Source organism: Canis lupus, chromosome 23 (genome assembly GCF_048164855.1).
Source record: "Canis lupus baileyi chromosome 23, mCanLup2.hap1, whole genome shotgun sequence".
In the NCBI taxonomy this organism is placed as follows: domain Eukaryota; kingdom Metazoa; phylum Chordata; class Mammalia; order Carnivora; family Canidae; genus Canis; species Canis lupus.
This window is the reverse complement of record NC_132860.1, coordinates 30,058,502-30,074,560: the sequence shown is the minus strand read 5'-3', so window position 1 is coordinate 30,074,560 and position 16,059 is coordinate 30,058,502. Positions and strand designations below refer to the sequence as shown.

The following is a 16,059-nucleotide window of genomic DNA, read 5'->3' as shown; positions in this document are numbered from 1 at the left end:
CTCTCCCTCCCTTCTGCTCGCCTTCCCTGCCCAGATGACCCCATCTCCCCGTATTCAGCCTGGACCTCTTTTCTGGGCCCCTGACCCGCCCACCCCTGTGAGGGTCCCAGTCCCAAAGTGAACTCCTCCTCTCCCTCCACACCGCCCTTGGATTCCTGTCCCAGGAAGCGGGGCTGTAAAGCACCATCAGATCAGAAGCCCCAGAGAGCGGGGTCCACTTGGTTCGTCCCTCGAGAGCATGCAGCCCGATAGAGCCCAACACGGAAGGAGCGGCCCCTCTGCAGCGCCCCCCTTGTGCTTGTAGCCCTGTGCTAACCAAACACAGGGACTCAGGCTGGGCCCGGCTGGACCTGGACCGAGAGGGCCAGGAAGCCCTTGGGAGGAGGGGGTGGGTGGGGAGCAGCAGCTGGCAGGGCCTGACACAGGAGACGCCCTGACTCATGCTCAGATGGCCATGCATCTGGACCCACGGCCGCCGTATCTGAGACCTCATCTGGGTGCTGGCGGAGTTCCACACTCCCTGGGTCAGCTCACCCTGGGCCTGCCCACCAGGCCACAGGCCTTGACTTCTCAGCCCACCTGAGGGACCCCAAGGCAAGGCAGGCCAGCCTTTGGGGCGAACACAAGTCCGAGAGCAAGACTGATGTGGGTGCCAGTCCCAAATGCACCTTTCACCTGCTGTGTGGCCCTGAACAAGTGACTCACCCATTTTCTTGAGTCCCCATTTTCTCAGCTCCACAATGGGAATGCTGTTGCTTTAATAACTGGAAGGCGCCGTTATAATGAACCAAAGGTTGAGAAGACTGCTTAGCAGGCCAGAGGGAGCGGAAGGAGAAGAGGAGACAGGCCACCTCTCATTACCAAGAGAAGCTCCATCCCTCTGGCGCCTGCCGTGTGCAAAGCAGCCGGCAAGAAGTTCGTGTACAGGATTTGCAAAAGGCCCTGGGTAAGTCTTTCATTGTTTCCATTTTTTGGAAGAGAAAACTGAAGCTCAGTGAAGGGAGGCTTGTCCACGTCCCATGGCAGAGTCTAGGATTGAACACACATCCTTTGGTGCCTCCACCTTGGCCCGGTGACCCTGTGGCTAATGCCACACACCCTGACTGGTCCAGATTCATGGGAAGGAAAAGATGAGGGATTCAACAGAAGTGAGAAGCAGGGAGGGCAGGAGGTGAGGAGGGTGATGAGTTTGGAATCCACATGGGCAGCAGGAAGAGCAGGGAGGACTCACGGTCCCTGCCTGCCCAGGACACACGGTCATTTCACCTTCTGCCCCACATCCACATTGGGTCTGCTCTGCTGCTGTGTGACCTCAGCCCAACCACTTAACCTCTCTGGCCATCTCCCTCTGTCAGGAAGGCCCAGAACCCAGCCCCTCTCCCCCATCCTTCCAGTCTTCGGAGGCCTGATCGAAAGAGAAGAGGAGAGCCTGGAAAGCCAGCCCCTGGCTTCTGGCACACAGCCCCCCAGGGAGATTCATTAGCATCACAGTTTCCGGGAGGGCCTGCTCAGGAAGCAATTAAAGCTGCAGGAATTATATCAAAGAAGCTGAAAGCAGGATCCCAGAAATCAGCCCTAGCAATTCCCTGTCCAGAGCGCAGAGGGCCCAGGGAGGGGCAGCACGCTGGCCGAGGCTGCACACCCAGACCAGGGGAGAAGGAGGGTTCTCGCAGCCCTCCCGGCCACACCCCGTGAACGCTCCAGAGGCTCTGCTCTCAGGAGGACAGAAGGGACGTGGGGACAGAGACAGGAAAGCATGGCTGGACCCAGGGCTGGCTGAAGGTCTGCCCCAGCTTGGCCACCTCTCCAGCTGCACCCCTGCCAGCAAGGCTGCCTGGCCTACTGAGGCCAGGCTCTTCCAGCCCGGGCCTTTGTACACACTGCACCTCTGCACTGCCCTCTCACTTTCCAGGGCCCCAGGGTCACCTCCCACTCCACCCACTGGGGTCACAGAGCCAAGAGCCTCTGAGCTTTGCCCTCTCCCAGTAGCTGCAGGCATCACCACTTAAGGCCGTGGTTAAACCAGGAGTCAGGAGCCCAGCTTCCAAACCCGGGGGCTCTTCTCTCTGGGCCTGAGCTTGGAGCACCGTGCTTGGCGCTTCCTGTTTCTGAACGTCTTCAGGGTGCACTGCAAGTGAGCGGGTATTAACAGGAAAGTCTGAGCTTCCTAGTCTTTCAGCCGGCCTCCTCCCTGGGCCCCTGCCGAGCTCACCCCACCCCCATCATTCTCCCTGCCAAGGTCTGGTGCTAAGAGCCCCTGGCAGTTCCCTACAGCTGTTTACTCAGGGCCTCCGCACACACTGTTCCTTCCACAAGTGCATGCATTCCCGGAGAACTCCTGGTCACCCTTCGAAGCTCAGCCCAAGGACTCCCTCCCACCTGCCCCTGCCCCCTCCAGTCCTGGAACCCTGTGATGATACCCATTACATCGTGCCCCACCCACGTAGGACCTGGCCAGCCCCCTCCAGCTCCTTTCTGTGGCCCCAGGGTCCAACACTGGGGCAGAAGTAAATCTGTGTTGAAAGAGCCAACGCAGGTGAGGTTGGAGTCCCTTCCTGGATGGGAGACAGACTCAAAGAGTGGCAGGGACCACCAAAGGGATCAGCTTTTTTGTGTCAGAGCCCAGAGCCACACCAGCTCTCAGGGCCCCTGAAGGCAGGGCCTGCCCATTCCTGCGGACCAGGCCTCCAGGCCTCCCCACCACCACTCCTGCTGGCTGGGTGCCAGTGGGTGCCCATACCCCTGCTGTCCCAGGGGGCATCACAGCTCCTGCCCAGGCTTTCTCCATAGCAGCCGGCCCTTCTCCAGCTCTTGATGTGTTGGCTTTAGTTCCCGATGTCCTCCTAAGCTGTGTGACCCTGGAGAGACCATATCACCTCTCTGGTCTACATGGTCCTTGTCTGGAAAGAAAGAGCTAACATGCCAGGGTCTCTGGGAGGATCAAAGGAGACACTGCCACATGGAACCGCGTTCTGTATACTTGAACAGGGACGCCTGGGTGGCTCAGCGGTTGAGTGCCTGCCTTTGGCTCAGGGCATATCCCAGATTCCCGAGTTTGAGTCCCAAATCGGGCTCCTTGCATGGAGCCTGCTTCTCCCCCTGCCTGTGTCTCTGCCTCTCTATGTCTCTCATGAATAAATAAATTTAAAAATCCGAAAAAAAAAAAAAAGTGTATACTTGAACGCACTGTGCTTCTGAGGGAGGTCAGGACTGCTGTCGGGGGTCCACCTGTCATGTTTCCACACCCCTGCCAGGAGGGTAACGACAATTCTGGGTTCCCGTCCCCAAGGAACTCCATGGTCTGGTGTGGCCAAAAGACACAAGGCAGCATAGAATATGTCATTTCTGAGACTCCAGCAAGAGGGATGCAAGGAGGCCTCCATAAAGGCCTGGTCCCAGAAGCCAGCTGTTCTTGAGAGAAAGGCCATTCCAGACAGAGGGAACAGCTCCAGTAAAGTCTCAGAGGCAGGAAAGTGCAAGGTAATTCAGACCCAGCCTGGCACAGTGGGGCCTGCAGACTGAGCAGGGGATTGCTGACCTGGCTCAGAACAAGGGCCTGAGAGTGCTCACCAGGAAGCTCAGAGCAACCAGTTATCTGGCAGGTGAGTCAGACCAGAGCTTGAGCCCTGACCACACCACTTAATGCTGTGTGTCCTCAAGTGAGCTGTTAACCACTCTGAGTGGCTGTCAGCCACCTGGTTGTAGCTTCTCAGGTGACAGGGAAAGAAAGTGGCATCTGCCCCAGGCCTGCCCTACAAGACTCTCTGTCCTCACCTTGGAAATGCTGTGTACCCACTTCCAGGAGGCCGTGGCCTAGTCTGCTGTTCCCTGGGCCTGCGGGAGGTGGTGTGGACTGCCCAGCTGTGCACAGGGTGGGGTAAGGGCTCATCTTGCAGCAGGTCACACTGACCCAACTGCAGGAGGGGGCTGGCACCACTGAGCCTTCCCTGGATGCTGCAGCCACCACACCCAGGGAGGAACAGGAGAGAGACGTTTAGTCCCATTTTATAGATGAGAGCTTTGAGGTACGAGTCCTAATTCTGCAGCCTCTTGGCTGGATCCCAAGCTTCTAGACTCTGTATCACACCGGGGCTTCCCAAAGCAGGGCCCCGGAACAACAGCGTGATCCCTTAGGGGGGTACTCCAATGTGTCAGTAAGAAAGCCTCTACCCATCCAGTTCTTTCTCGAGGACTTTCCCAAAGGGGACCTCGGTTCGGTCTAGAGGGTCTTCTATTCCTCACGGCCCCTGCCCACCCACCTGACAAAGGAGAAGGAGGCCTCATGTCCAGCACATCAGCACCTGGCGGAGAATGGACTTTTGGGCTGTTTTTACTTTATTTTTAAGATTCTATCAGCTGCCTTGTGGAGAGTAATGCTGACTTTCTGTTTAGTAGATGCACGGTTTCCTTTAAGAAATATTAAGGAAAAAGAAAGTTGATTTAAAGAAAGCAATGATGTTCCCAGTGGTGTAGGCGGGGCCTCTGCCATACAGAGCCCCGGGGGGCAGACTGCAGGTGAGGAAGGAGGCGGACAGCCCTCCAGGACCCGAGTGGGTCACACTGGCAGTTAACGAGACCCATCTTAAAGCTCTAATAATTTAAACAGTGTGGTACTAGCACAGGGGAGACAAACAGACCAGTGAAACAGAATAGAACAGGAGAGAAAGTCCAGAAAAAAGGCCACCAGGTGGACAACATGATGCCACAGTGCACTGGGGGAAAGACAGTCTTTTCCTTGAATGGTGCTGGGTTGACCGGTTTATCCATACGGAAACATTTGTCTTGACCCCTATACACAAAAAACTATTCAACATAGATTGCAAATCTAACCAAAAGGGAAAATGATAACGTTTTTTTAAAGAAAACATAAGAAAAAGAGCATGTCCAAATGGCCAATGAAGAAGAAAAAAAGCCCTTGAATTCACTATTCGTCAAAGAAATGCAAATTAAAACCACAGGGAGAAGGGCACCTGGCTGGCTCAGCAGGTAGAGCACGTGACCCTTAATCTCAGGGTCCTGAGTTCACACCCCACACGGGCATGGAGCCTACTTAAAAAAATAAAATGATAAAATAAAACCCTGATGAGATACCACTATAGCCCCCACCAGAATGGCTACAGTGAAAACCACCACCACACACACACACACACACACACACACTCCTACAGCTCCTCTACACCAGGGGTAGAACTATGAATTGGTACAATCACTTTGCGAAAACATTTGACATACCTATTAAATCTGAACAAATGCATCATTCAGCAATTCTACTCCTAAGTATATACTGCATAGAAACATATGCACGTATACACCAGAAAACACATACAAGAACGTTTATCGCTGTAGTGTTTGTATAGCTGAAAATCAGGAAAAACTCCAATGTCCATCAACAAAAGAGGATAAATACGGTGTTGCGATGGAATAGTATCCAGCAATGAAAATGAGCAAATTATTGATCCATGCAACGCCACAGGTGGAGTTCCCAAGCGTAACCATCTGCAAGAGAAGCCATACAGCAATCCCGTTTATATAAAATTGAAAAGCAGGCCTAACCCATCTATGGTAAACAAGAGACAGGAAAAAAAAAAAAAGAAAAAAAAAAAAACAAGAGACAAGAGAGTGGTTATGTTTGGGGCAGTGACTGCAAGGGCCCCGAGGGGCCTTCCAGGATCTGCTAATACCACTTCTTGATCTGGGTGGTGGCTGCCAGGGTGCGGTCACTGGGCTGTGTGCCTGTGATTTATGCACTGTTCCACGGGGCAGTTATGCTTTAATAAAATGTTAGACAGAAAAGCCAGTGCAGTGCCCTGGGCAGAAGGGCTGGCTGAAGCTAGTGCCCCCGATCCTGCCAGTCCTGGGCCCCCATCAAGCTGGACAGTACAGCCCTGGAGGGTTCTGCCTGGCACCAGGGTGGGACAACCTAGGGTGGGGAGCAGGGAAGGAGCCCCGGGCTGGGGCCTGGCCTGGCCTCATTACACACGGGCTGTGTGCCCTTCTGCAAGCCTCCTCCTCTTCCTTTCAGGGCACTGTGGTTTTGACACCAGGAGTGCTCCAACCCAAGAGAGGGTCCCACAAGGGAAGGGTACCCCAACCAGGCACACACCTCCAGGGTTTCCTATCTGAGAAGGGGGTACCAGCTGGGGACCCCAAAAGACAATCTCGACCGCAGGCATGGAGCTCAGGGCGAGGAGCTGGGCTAACCCAGGGTGGCAGGGGGTGGTGGGAAAGAGGTCATAGGTGAGGCTCATCAGAGCCCAGTAGGGGTCCTGGAACACCAGCGAGAGACCGGGGTCCCTTCTGGGTGATGGAGAAGTGAGAAGGGTGCTGAGCAGGTGAGCGACGTGAGACCCAGCTGGCTGCCACATGGAGAATGCACTAGCAAAGTATAAGACTGGAGCAGAAGAACCAGAAGGCAGGCCACAGGACTCGAAATGACAGACTCACGTGTAAATGGAAAGCAAGCAGGTCCTTGAGCTCCTTGAGAGGGAGACTCAACTCCTCTTGGTGAGCAGCCAGTTGTGGGGGTTAAAGGGAGCCCACAGGAAGGCCTGCTGGGGGTCCCTCCTCTGAGCTGATTCCCCACACGCCACAGTGGGTGTCCATGATGCAGCACAGGCCCAGCAGAGGGGCTCCATCCGGTGCCAGCCGAAGCAGCCAGTGATGCCCCACACCCATGGCCCAGCAACCAAAGCCCCCCCATCTCCCCTCCTCGACCTCCCGCTACAGCCCACTCCAAGCCACAGGGCCCCCTCCCCTTTGCCAGCCACAAAGTCAAGGATGGGCCGATCAGCTGCATCTCATAATTTCGGGGACACAGACAATGCCAACATGCAGATCTTCGCTGACACCCATTCTGGGCTGGCCCTGAGCTGACAACGAGGGTCAGATCCTCACGGCTGTCGCAAGGGAGGCACAGACAGACATGACACAAACGATGAACGAAGCCAGGCACTCAGCAGTCAGTGCTCCCCGGAGGAAGGCACATTGCAGGCTGGCTTATAGCAACAGGAAGAACGGTGGTGTCTCTTCAAGATGGAACCAGAGCAAGGCTTGAAGGCTAGGCCAGAGCCGCAGGGGGCGCAGGGGGAGAGCAGCCAGGACGCACTCCAGATGGAGGGAAGGCAGGAGAGCACCGAGGAACAGCTGGAAGGCCCGGGTGTGGAGCCGGGGGCGGGGAAAGCTGGCAGGACCAGCTCTGCCAGGCTGGGATGCCAGGCTGCCAGGCTGGGGCTCCTACCAGGGCAGAGGGTAGCCCAGGTGTGGCGGAGGGGTGAGACCTAGGGGCAGATGCTGAGAAAAGGGTCTGTGGCCGAGGACCAGGCCAGGCCAGATGCCGGGGAGGGGCTGAACGGGAGAGCCCCAGGCTTTGGTGACCACCTGATTGCCTGCATGGTTTTGTTTTTAAAGATTTTATGTATTTATTCATGAAAGACACACAGAGAGAGGCAGAGGCACAGGCAGAGGGAGAAGCAGGCTCCCTGCAGGGAGCCGATGTAGGACTCGATCCCGGGACCTGGGATCACGACCTGAGCCGAAGGCAGACACTCAACCACTGAGCCACCCAGGCGTCCCTGCATGGTTTTGGGTTTGTCGATGTATGCGTCCCCCTCATCCCACAGCCCGCCCCACTGTCCTCTAGCTCCGAGCTCCCGCATCACCAGCAAGCTCAAGGAGTCTATCTCTGTGCTCCAGGGGCTATATTTTGGCCTCCTGCGTGTACTAGGTGCTGAGGAAAGCGTGGTGGGGCGGGGAGGGAGTCCGTGTGGAGGGGAGCTGGGCCACCGCTTCACGCTCGGGTTCACGCTCGGGTTCACACTCCCGCTCCAGCAGCAGGGCCGGGGGCCGGGCGCAGTGAGTCACTCCAGCAACGCCAGGCGGCCTGGCACCAGGGCTGGGCAATCCTGTCTTTCTTCTCCACTCCCCTCCCCCGACCGTGTCCGTGTCCGATCCAGTCCCCACCCAGCTGCAGTGATCTCTCGAACACATAAACCCAACCACGTCACCCACTGCTCGCAGACTGGGGGGTCTGGAGGGCAGGGCCGGGCACACTTGGGGCACAGGGTCTCTCTCTGGGCCCGGGGTGCTGATGAACCCCGAGCAGTGCCTTTGAGGGAAAAGCTAGCTTTGAGGCTGGCTCTCTGTGTGGTCCTGGCTGAGTCCCCAGGCCTCTGCCCGCAGCTGGTCCTCACTGGGCCGTGGGTCCCTCCACAGGGAATCTCAGTAAGCAGGCAGACCTGAAAGGGGAACCCTCCACAAGGGGGGTTCCTGGGACCCTGCAGCCTGGGACCTGCTGGGCTGACAGCAGGAACGAGAAGAAGCCACACTCCTGGAGGCGGCAGCCCCTGGGCAGGGGATGGGCTCCAGGCACGCAAGCAGCTAGTCCCCCTGGTCTGTGCACTGAAAGTCCTGCATCCTGAGAGACCAGGGCAGCTGTCACCCTACCTTGGAGCTCCCAGTCCCGAACCACAACCTGCGGAGAATGTGCTGGAAAGAGGGGCAGGTGCAGCTGAGCGCCACCCACAGGGGCTGCTTCCTGTCCTCCCTGGGTGGGTGGGGGTAACACTCGGAGCTGCAGCTCATAGGCACTACCCACTCCCCACAAGGGAAACCACCTGACAAAACGAGACTTGATCAGGTAATTGAAGCCCCCTTGACTCCCCTGTGCCATGTGACCCTGCCCTCTCTGGCCTGTAGGTTGAATGGCTGGGAAGGGGACACCCCTTGCCTTTTTCAATCTGTTGGATTGTCACTGGGACAGCCCCTTTTCCTGCTTCCTGAACAGGCTGGCTATGCTTCTAGCACCACGTGCCCCTCAAGGCCCAAGCTGGAAACCTGCTGAAATGATACCCATTTCTCAGACAGGGAAGCGGACATTCAATCCTAGCTCAAGCTCCTGCTCAGCCTCACAAATGAGCTGTGCTATTTTCACTGCAGATGACGTCAAGGGGCTCAGAGAGGAAAGGGATGCATTCCAGACCGAGCCCCGGGCCTATGTCATGTCAGAGTCCCGCTCCACCAGGCCCTCCATCCCTCCCTCAAACAAAGACAGTGACCTGCTCATCAGCCCTTGGGAGTTCGGCTCAGTGGGTGTTTCCCTTCCAACCTGCCCCCACACCTGCCCTGTGCCTGGTCAAGGGGCAGATGCGTCAGGCAGAGTTCCACCCAGGAGGTCAGCCTGGTGGAGGAGACACAGTGCCCCCAGTACCAAGCCGAGAGATCTGCTCCAAAAGGGCACTGATTCCTTCAGACAGGGCATGAAAGGCTCGTGGAGGAGGAGGCATCAAAGTAGGATCTCAAAGTGGGGGGCTGGGATTTCAAGAGGTATAAATGGAAGGTTAGGAGGAAGATGGAACACCCTAGGAAAAAGAAACCACTTAGGTAAGGCTGGAGGATGGGGTGCAGGGAAGAAGGGACCAGCATAGAAACATTGCCAGACCGGGTTATGATAGTCCTGAAAGCCAGGCTGAGTCCTGGGGAGAGTGCCGGGGTCTGAGGCGGGCTCCTGCATGGCTCACGGCAAGGCGGAGTGGAGGCCAGGGCGCAGGCACACAGGCCAGAGCGTAGAAACAGCCACCGAGAGAGAAGCAGGGCCTGTATGGCATGGCCTTGGCTGTACGGAGGATACAGTGACCCACACTAAGGCAGGGTCCGCAGCACGCAGGCCAGAGGCTCTCTGACTGGGGGTCTCCTGGGGGCAGTAGGAGGCCCACATCGCCTCCTCAGATGGCAACGGCCTCTCCAGGCAGAGGGAGTAAGCAGCACCTGCAGCATCGGTGCACTGCTCTGCACCAGGTCATGTTCCCACCCATGGCAGTCTCCAGTGCCCTGGGGACGAAGTAGAGCCTCAGCACATCCCGTCCAGGTCCTCATCCTCATCCTCATATGGGGAGACAGTTGACCTCCTTGTGCCTCAGAGTTCTCGTCTGTAAAACCAAGGTCTTCTGCTCTATTGGCCGAGCTCTCCTCACACCTCTGCTCGAGGCAGGACTTAGCCTCACTGGCCTTACCATGCTCATCTGCAACATGGGGCTCCCACCAGGACCCAGCCCTCATAGGATGATGGTGGGGATCAAGTGACCATGCACAGCACTGGGTTTGTTGAATGAATGTCTGCAATGAGCTGTGCACCTCTCTGAAAGGCCTAACCTACTGCTGGGTGCAGGATGGGATCTGGTCACTGGGGCAACCTGTGGGGGCATGCCAGCACATTCCAAATATCCTTGAGCTCTGGCTACTATGGTCTCAGGCTGGGCTCTAGGGCCAGAGGTGCCATAACCCCAGGCTCTGCACACAAAAGCTCCTAGGCTGGGGAGAGACAGATGCTGAGCGTGGCCACATGGTGGAAGCCAGTGGCCAATGGGCACCTGGGAAGGAGATCTTTCAGAATGGCCTGCAGTGACACCGCAATTGGTCCCTATGGCAGGCAGAATAATGCCCCTTGCCAAATGTCAATGTCCTAATCCCTGGAACCTGAGAATGTTACCTTTTACAGCAAGAGACTTCACATATGTATTTAAGGGTCTCAAGTTGTGGAGATTATCCTGGATCATCCAGACGGGCCCTAAATGTGATCACAGGTGTCCTTATAGAAGGGAGGCAGAGGGCACCTGGGTGGTTCAGTCAGTTGAGTGTCTGCCTTCAGCTCAGATCATGATCTCAAGGTCTTGGGATGGAGCCCCACATCAGGCTCCCTGCTGAGCAGGGAGCCTGCTTCTCCCTCTCTCGCCATCTCTCAAATAAATAGATAATATCTTAAATGAATAAAAGGGAGGCAGAGGGAGATATGAGCCTAGAAGAGGACAATGCAACAGGGCAACGGAAGGAGAGAGATTGGGGTCCTGAGGTCACAAGAATGCCAGCAGCCATCAGAAACTGGAAGAGACGAGGAACAGCCTCTCCTGGAGCCTCCAAAAGGAACCACCCTGCGAATACCATCTTAGTCCCATTAAGACTCAGTTCAGACTTTTGACCTCCAAACTGTCAGAGAATAAGATGGTGGTGTTTTCAGCCATTAAGTTTGCATTCGTTGTTACTGCAGCAAGAGAAAACGAACGCTAACCCTGGAGAAGCTCATGGGCAGGCACGTGTGTGGCCTTGCACCTCTCTCCTGCTCAAGGGAGTGAATGAGTGAGCAAGCAAGCGAGGAAGAAGTTATGACACCCTGAATCACTTCAATGTAAAACAAAGTCACCCCAAACTTCGGTGTCTTAGTTCCTGCTACTGGTCACAAGCCACTCAGGATCGACCTCACCCCAACTGGCCTAAGTCACCCAGCAGCAGGCGGCACTGGGGTAGGGGCTGGCTGGGCAGCAGCAGGCAGATCAGGTCAGCGGGCTCTCTGCATTTGGTCCCCCAGGACGCAAGGCCCTGTAGCCACCCCCTGACCACCCCCCCACCCCCCACCCCCGCCCAGGGAAGGTTAGCTGAGTACCAATGGATGGGCTTTGTCTGCTCTGGTTTCAAGACCACAGACCCCACTGAGGCAGAAAACCACAGGCCACCACAGCCTCAACCACCAGCGCTCTCACACCCCAGAGCCCCGAGAAAGTTGGGGTCCCTAGCAAACATCTCTGAACAAGCAGAATGGGGAAGAGTAGCTCAGTCAGCTGCGGCAAGCAAAGGCTCACATTCCATTAGCTTCCTGTGTTGGAGCATGAGGGCTGCCTTCCTACAACAGCCTGGATTAAAATCTCAAAGGGACTGAACCCATTTTGCCTTCAGTGAGCAGGGAAAAGTAGGCCCTGAGGCCAAGGAAGTCGGCAGCCTGGCCCAGCCAAATGCCATCCCAGGGTCTCATCCTCACCCCAGGGAGGAGACGCTACAAAACTGGGGTGGGGGGCGGTCCTTAAAGGTGAGGCCTGGGGGACCACTGCCAGCCAAGAACTGTTTGTTCTGAGCACCAAGGGCAAGGCAGGAAGGGGCAGAAGAGGTCTCTAGGCAGGGCTTGAGGGCTGGAAGAAAGGACCCTAAGGGCACTCAGAGCACTTGAGGAGGACAGCCTGGGTTGCTCAGTGGTTGAGCATCTGCCTTTGGCTCAGGTCATGATCCCAGGGTCCTGGAATCGAGTCCCACATCAGGCTCCCTGCATGGAGCCTGCTTCTCCCTCTGCCTATGTCTCTCTCTCTCTCTCTGTGTCTCTCATGAGTAAATAAATAAAATCTTTAAAATAAAATAATATAATAAAAAATAATAAAAAAATAAATCTACATATAACTTTTGACTCCCCGCAAAACCTTACTAAGAGCCCACTGTTAACCGGAAGCCTTACCAATAACATAAGCGGTTGATTAACACATATTTTGTTCGCTGTATGTATTATATACTGCAATCTTACAATAAACTCAGCTAGAAAAAAGATAGTATTATTAAGAAAACCATAAGGAAGAGAAAATACATTTACGGTATCGTCCTGTAAAAAAAATCCACGTACAAGTGGACCCGTGCAGTTCGAACCCACGTTGTTCAAGGATCAGCTGTACCATTAATTATAATGGCTATCAAACACCATGCACTTAGTATAGCCCTTTCGGTGACACGATCTACCTTAAACGTGGTCGGCCCCCGAGTCCCTGTCATTAGGCAGGATCTATCCTTGGGCACAGTCAAGGGCAGAGCCAGTCTCAGAGAAGAAGCCTGGATACAAGGACAGGCCCTGCAGGTAGGAGAGGGCACCTGCTTGCTGTTCGGGGACCAGGGCTTCAGGGCTGTCCCGAGAGACTGCGGTGAGGGCAGAAGCAGCCAGAAGGCCTGGAAGCAGTGTCCTGGATGTTGCCCCACAGTCCTCCCACAGCCAACTGTCCATCTCATTGCCTTCCCCCAGTGGTGGCCCCATCTCAGAAAGGGCTCCTCGACCTACTCTCCCTCTGTACGGGGTCCCTCTGAAAGAGGTCTCGGTGCAACCCTTTTGCCATGCACACCACCCCTGCTCTGGAATCTCTATCAGGTGCTCCTCCCTGTACCAAACCTAGGGAGGGGGGGTTGGGCGGAGGAGAGGCAGGGGAGAGGGGAGAGCGCCTCTCCCGGCTGCGGCCTCCTCCTCACTGGCCTCCACAGTAACCCAGTGAACACAGAGCCAAAGATGGATGGCACTTGTCAGATGCACATCTGACCATCTGATGCGCCCCCTCCCCACAGGGCTACCATTCCACTTCGCACCTCCACGCCTTTTCCCTAGACCTGCCCTGCCCTGCCCCTTCTCCTCTGCTTGGCGAACTTTTCACCCTCTGAGACCCAGCACTGGTGTATCTGCAGGGAAATCTCCCCCAGCGCCCAGGCAGGTCTCTGCCCTGGGCTCCAGCACTAGGCGCATGCGCAGGGGCTTATCTGTGGCCCCAACTGCCTCCTCACCAGTCAGAAGGGAAGTTCCTGGGGCAATGACCCCACCTCATTGTCCTGGCACCCAGCTCTGGCCTGGCCTGAGGCAGTCGCAGCTGGGTCCACCCCACCCTGCCCAGTACCCTCAGCCAAGAAAAGCAGTCAGGCCTCCCCACCCCTACCCCAGGGCTCTGGGGACCGGAGCAGGGACCAGTCCCAAAGATGCTGAAAGGTCTTAATCCTTGCAAGAGAACACAGTGCTTTCCCCAGGAGGCCTCACACTCTGGGTTGGCTGAGCCCTACCCACAAACCCCTCTCTTCCAGGAAGTCCACCCAGATTTTTCCCTCCCTAGAATATTAGGAATAGCTGACCTCAACACTTTGCTCTCCAACGCTGCTACAGGAAGAAGATTCTGACTTGAGAGCCAAACCCAGGTTCAAATTCTAGCTCAGCAGCCCTGAGAGACGCGGGAGCTCACTTAGCCCTCTGCCCCACCCTCTTCACCCCAGGGAGGGCTGGGAGGGGCTCAATCCCACTACATGAAATGAAACCTGGGCAGACTTGGCACCTCTTCATGATCTTCTGTTCTACTTCACCTCTGGACCCCAGGCAGGTGTCCCCAGGTCCCCAGCTCTGAGGGCTGGAGGCAGAGAAGCCCAAGATCCATTCTCTCCCAGATCTCCCCGGCCCCCTCTGACACACCCAAGCTCAGCAGCCCAAAAAAAGGCCCCTATCCAACCTGGGTGGAGGGTCGGCGAGGGAATCGGCCTGGCCTTGGCCCTGCCCCTTCCCCAAGCTTCCGGGGCGGGGGAGGCCGGGGGCACATCCAGGTGGGGAGGTGGAACCGAGCGGATGGCAGAGGGCTGAGCAGAGACCAGGAAAGGGGAACGGAGGTAGAGAAGGGACAGTCGGGTCCCGGGGGTTAAACCTCAGCGCGTCGGGACTAAGAATCAGGCTCCGGAGCGCCCACCCCAGGGGAGGTGGAAGACGCCCCGGGCCGCGGGGCGGGGGGGGGGGGGGCGGACCGTCGGAGCCTCTCCCCGCCCCCGCCTCGGGCCTCCAGGCCCGCGCTCACCTCCTTCCTCCCCCGCCTGGGGGTGCGCCCCCGCGCACCGATTCGTCTCCGCGGGCACGCACCGGCCCGCGCTGCGCCCGCACACGCACCTCCGACACACGCGAACGCGCGCTCGCACACGCCTCCCTCCGCGCAGCGCCTCCTACCTGCCCGGCTGGGGCGCGGGGCACCGCGCGGGCACCGCACCCCGAGCTGCCGGCCTCGGGCTCGGGCCGGGATCGGCTGCGGCTGGCCCGGGGCTGGGGGCTCGCGCTCGGACTCCGGGGCTGCGCCCGCCCCGCCCCGCCCCGCGGCCTCCGCCCACTTGGGGACAGAGGCGTGGTCTGCAGCGGGGCGGGCGGCCGGCACCGCTGCGCAGGCGAACTGGCGCGGAGCCGCGGGGCGAGCCCGCAGGGAGGTGGCCGCCGAGCTCCCGCCCGGGGTGGCCGGGGCCTGGGGCCAGCGCGGCTCGGCCCCGCCCCCGCTCCATCGGGCCCCGCCCTCCCTCCCTCCCAGTCTCGCCCCGTGCGCCCCGGAGTATCTCGGGGAGCCCTCCGCGCCCCGCCAGGCCCGAGCCCAGGTCTGCCCGAGGTCGTGTGCCGGCCCCGGAAGGCGCGCAGGCCGCCGAGCCGTGGCCATGCATCCTGCGGGGCGAGCCGTGCAAGGCCGAAACGGGACCGGGGAAAGAGGACTTGAGGCGAGCCCTGTGCCTTCCCCTCCGCCAAGGTTCAGGACGAGGATGGGGAACCGAGAGCCCCGGGAGGCTCGCGCAGAGGCCCTGACAGCCGGCCCCAGGCTCGGACTGAGCCTTCGCGCGTGTGTAACGGGGCTGCCGCAGGAGGGGCGTGTTTCTGGAGCAAGGTTGAGGAGGCTTGTGGGTGACCAACCCCGGCACAGCAGGGGCTCCGGGGAGACCTGCCTCCCCGGTCTGGGCACCCCAGGCCTGTGCCAGCCCACTTTGCAGATGGAGAAACTCGGCCCACTCACCGGGTTCTCAGTCTCGGTTAATCACCGCATTAACCTCTCGGGCACCCCGACTCGGGGCCACCACCACCTCGCAGTCTCGGTCCCAGGCTCCCCAGATGTTACACCCCGGAGGCAAGCTCCAGCGCCACCTCCCCACCCCCCGTCCGTCCCCCACCCCCAGTCCCGATCCAGCCTAGGAAGACTTTCAAATGTGCATCCGTGACCGGCCTCCCACAGAACAATGTTCCCAAACTGCCCCTGTGCCTGACTCCTTCACCCGTACCCCAGTACCCCACGGCTCGGCCCGTACCCTGGCTGCAGCCTGCCGTGCTCCTCGCGAGGCCGCCCCCCCCCCCCCCAAACCTCGCTGGAGCTGCTCTGCGGCCGTCTGAAGGCTCTTCCTTCCCTCTCGGGGAGGCAAGTGCTGCTCCTCGGGCCTCCAGCGCCGGCGCCTCCATCGCCAGGCCCCACCCCCACCGCAGCACTCGACGCCACACCCCCCCTCCCGAGCGTTCCCACCCTGTTGTTTGTGCTTCTTTCCTGGCTCTGAACTCTCTCCCGGCCTCTTAGAGCTGGCGGTGGGGTCTCGGCCTCCCCGTGAGGTTGAGGGTCAAGCGCGGGGATGACGGTCATACTTGGTGACCGGGGTGCTCAGTCTGCCGGTTACTGGCTGAGTGATCCAGGCCAGTCCTCTATCCCTTTTCCTGTCTGTACACTGGGCTTT

The 16,059-nt window shown here is 58.2% G+C and overlaps 1 protein-coding gene across 5 annotated transcripts in view; it reads right to left on the bottom strand.

Moving 5' to 3' along the window:
• CAPN5 (calpain 5) overlaps nucleotides 1-15,825 on the bottom strand; it is a 52,371-nt gene extending 36,546 nt beyond the window's left edge. The window contains exon 1 of one of the 5 annotated variants that reach the window (XM_072794736.1): nucleotides 15,699-15,825. The gene's annotated coding sequence lies outside the window, so the exon portion shown is untranslated. The other 4 variants (XM_072794739.1, XM_072794735.1, XM_072794737.1 and 1 more) reach the window with 4 other exon arrangements.
• Between the last annotated feature and the right edge of the window lie 234 nt (nucleotides 15,826-16,059).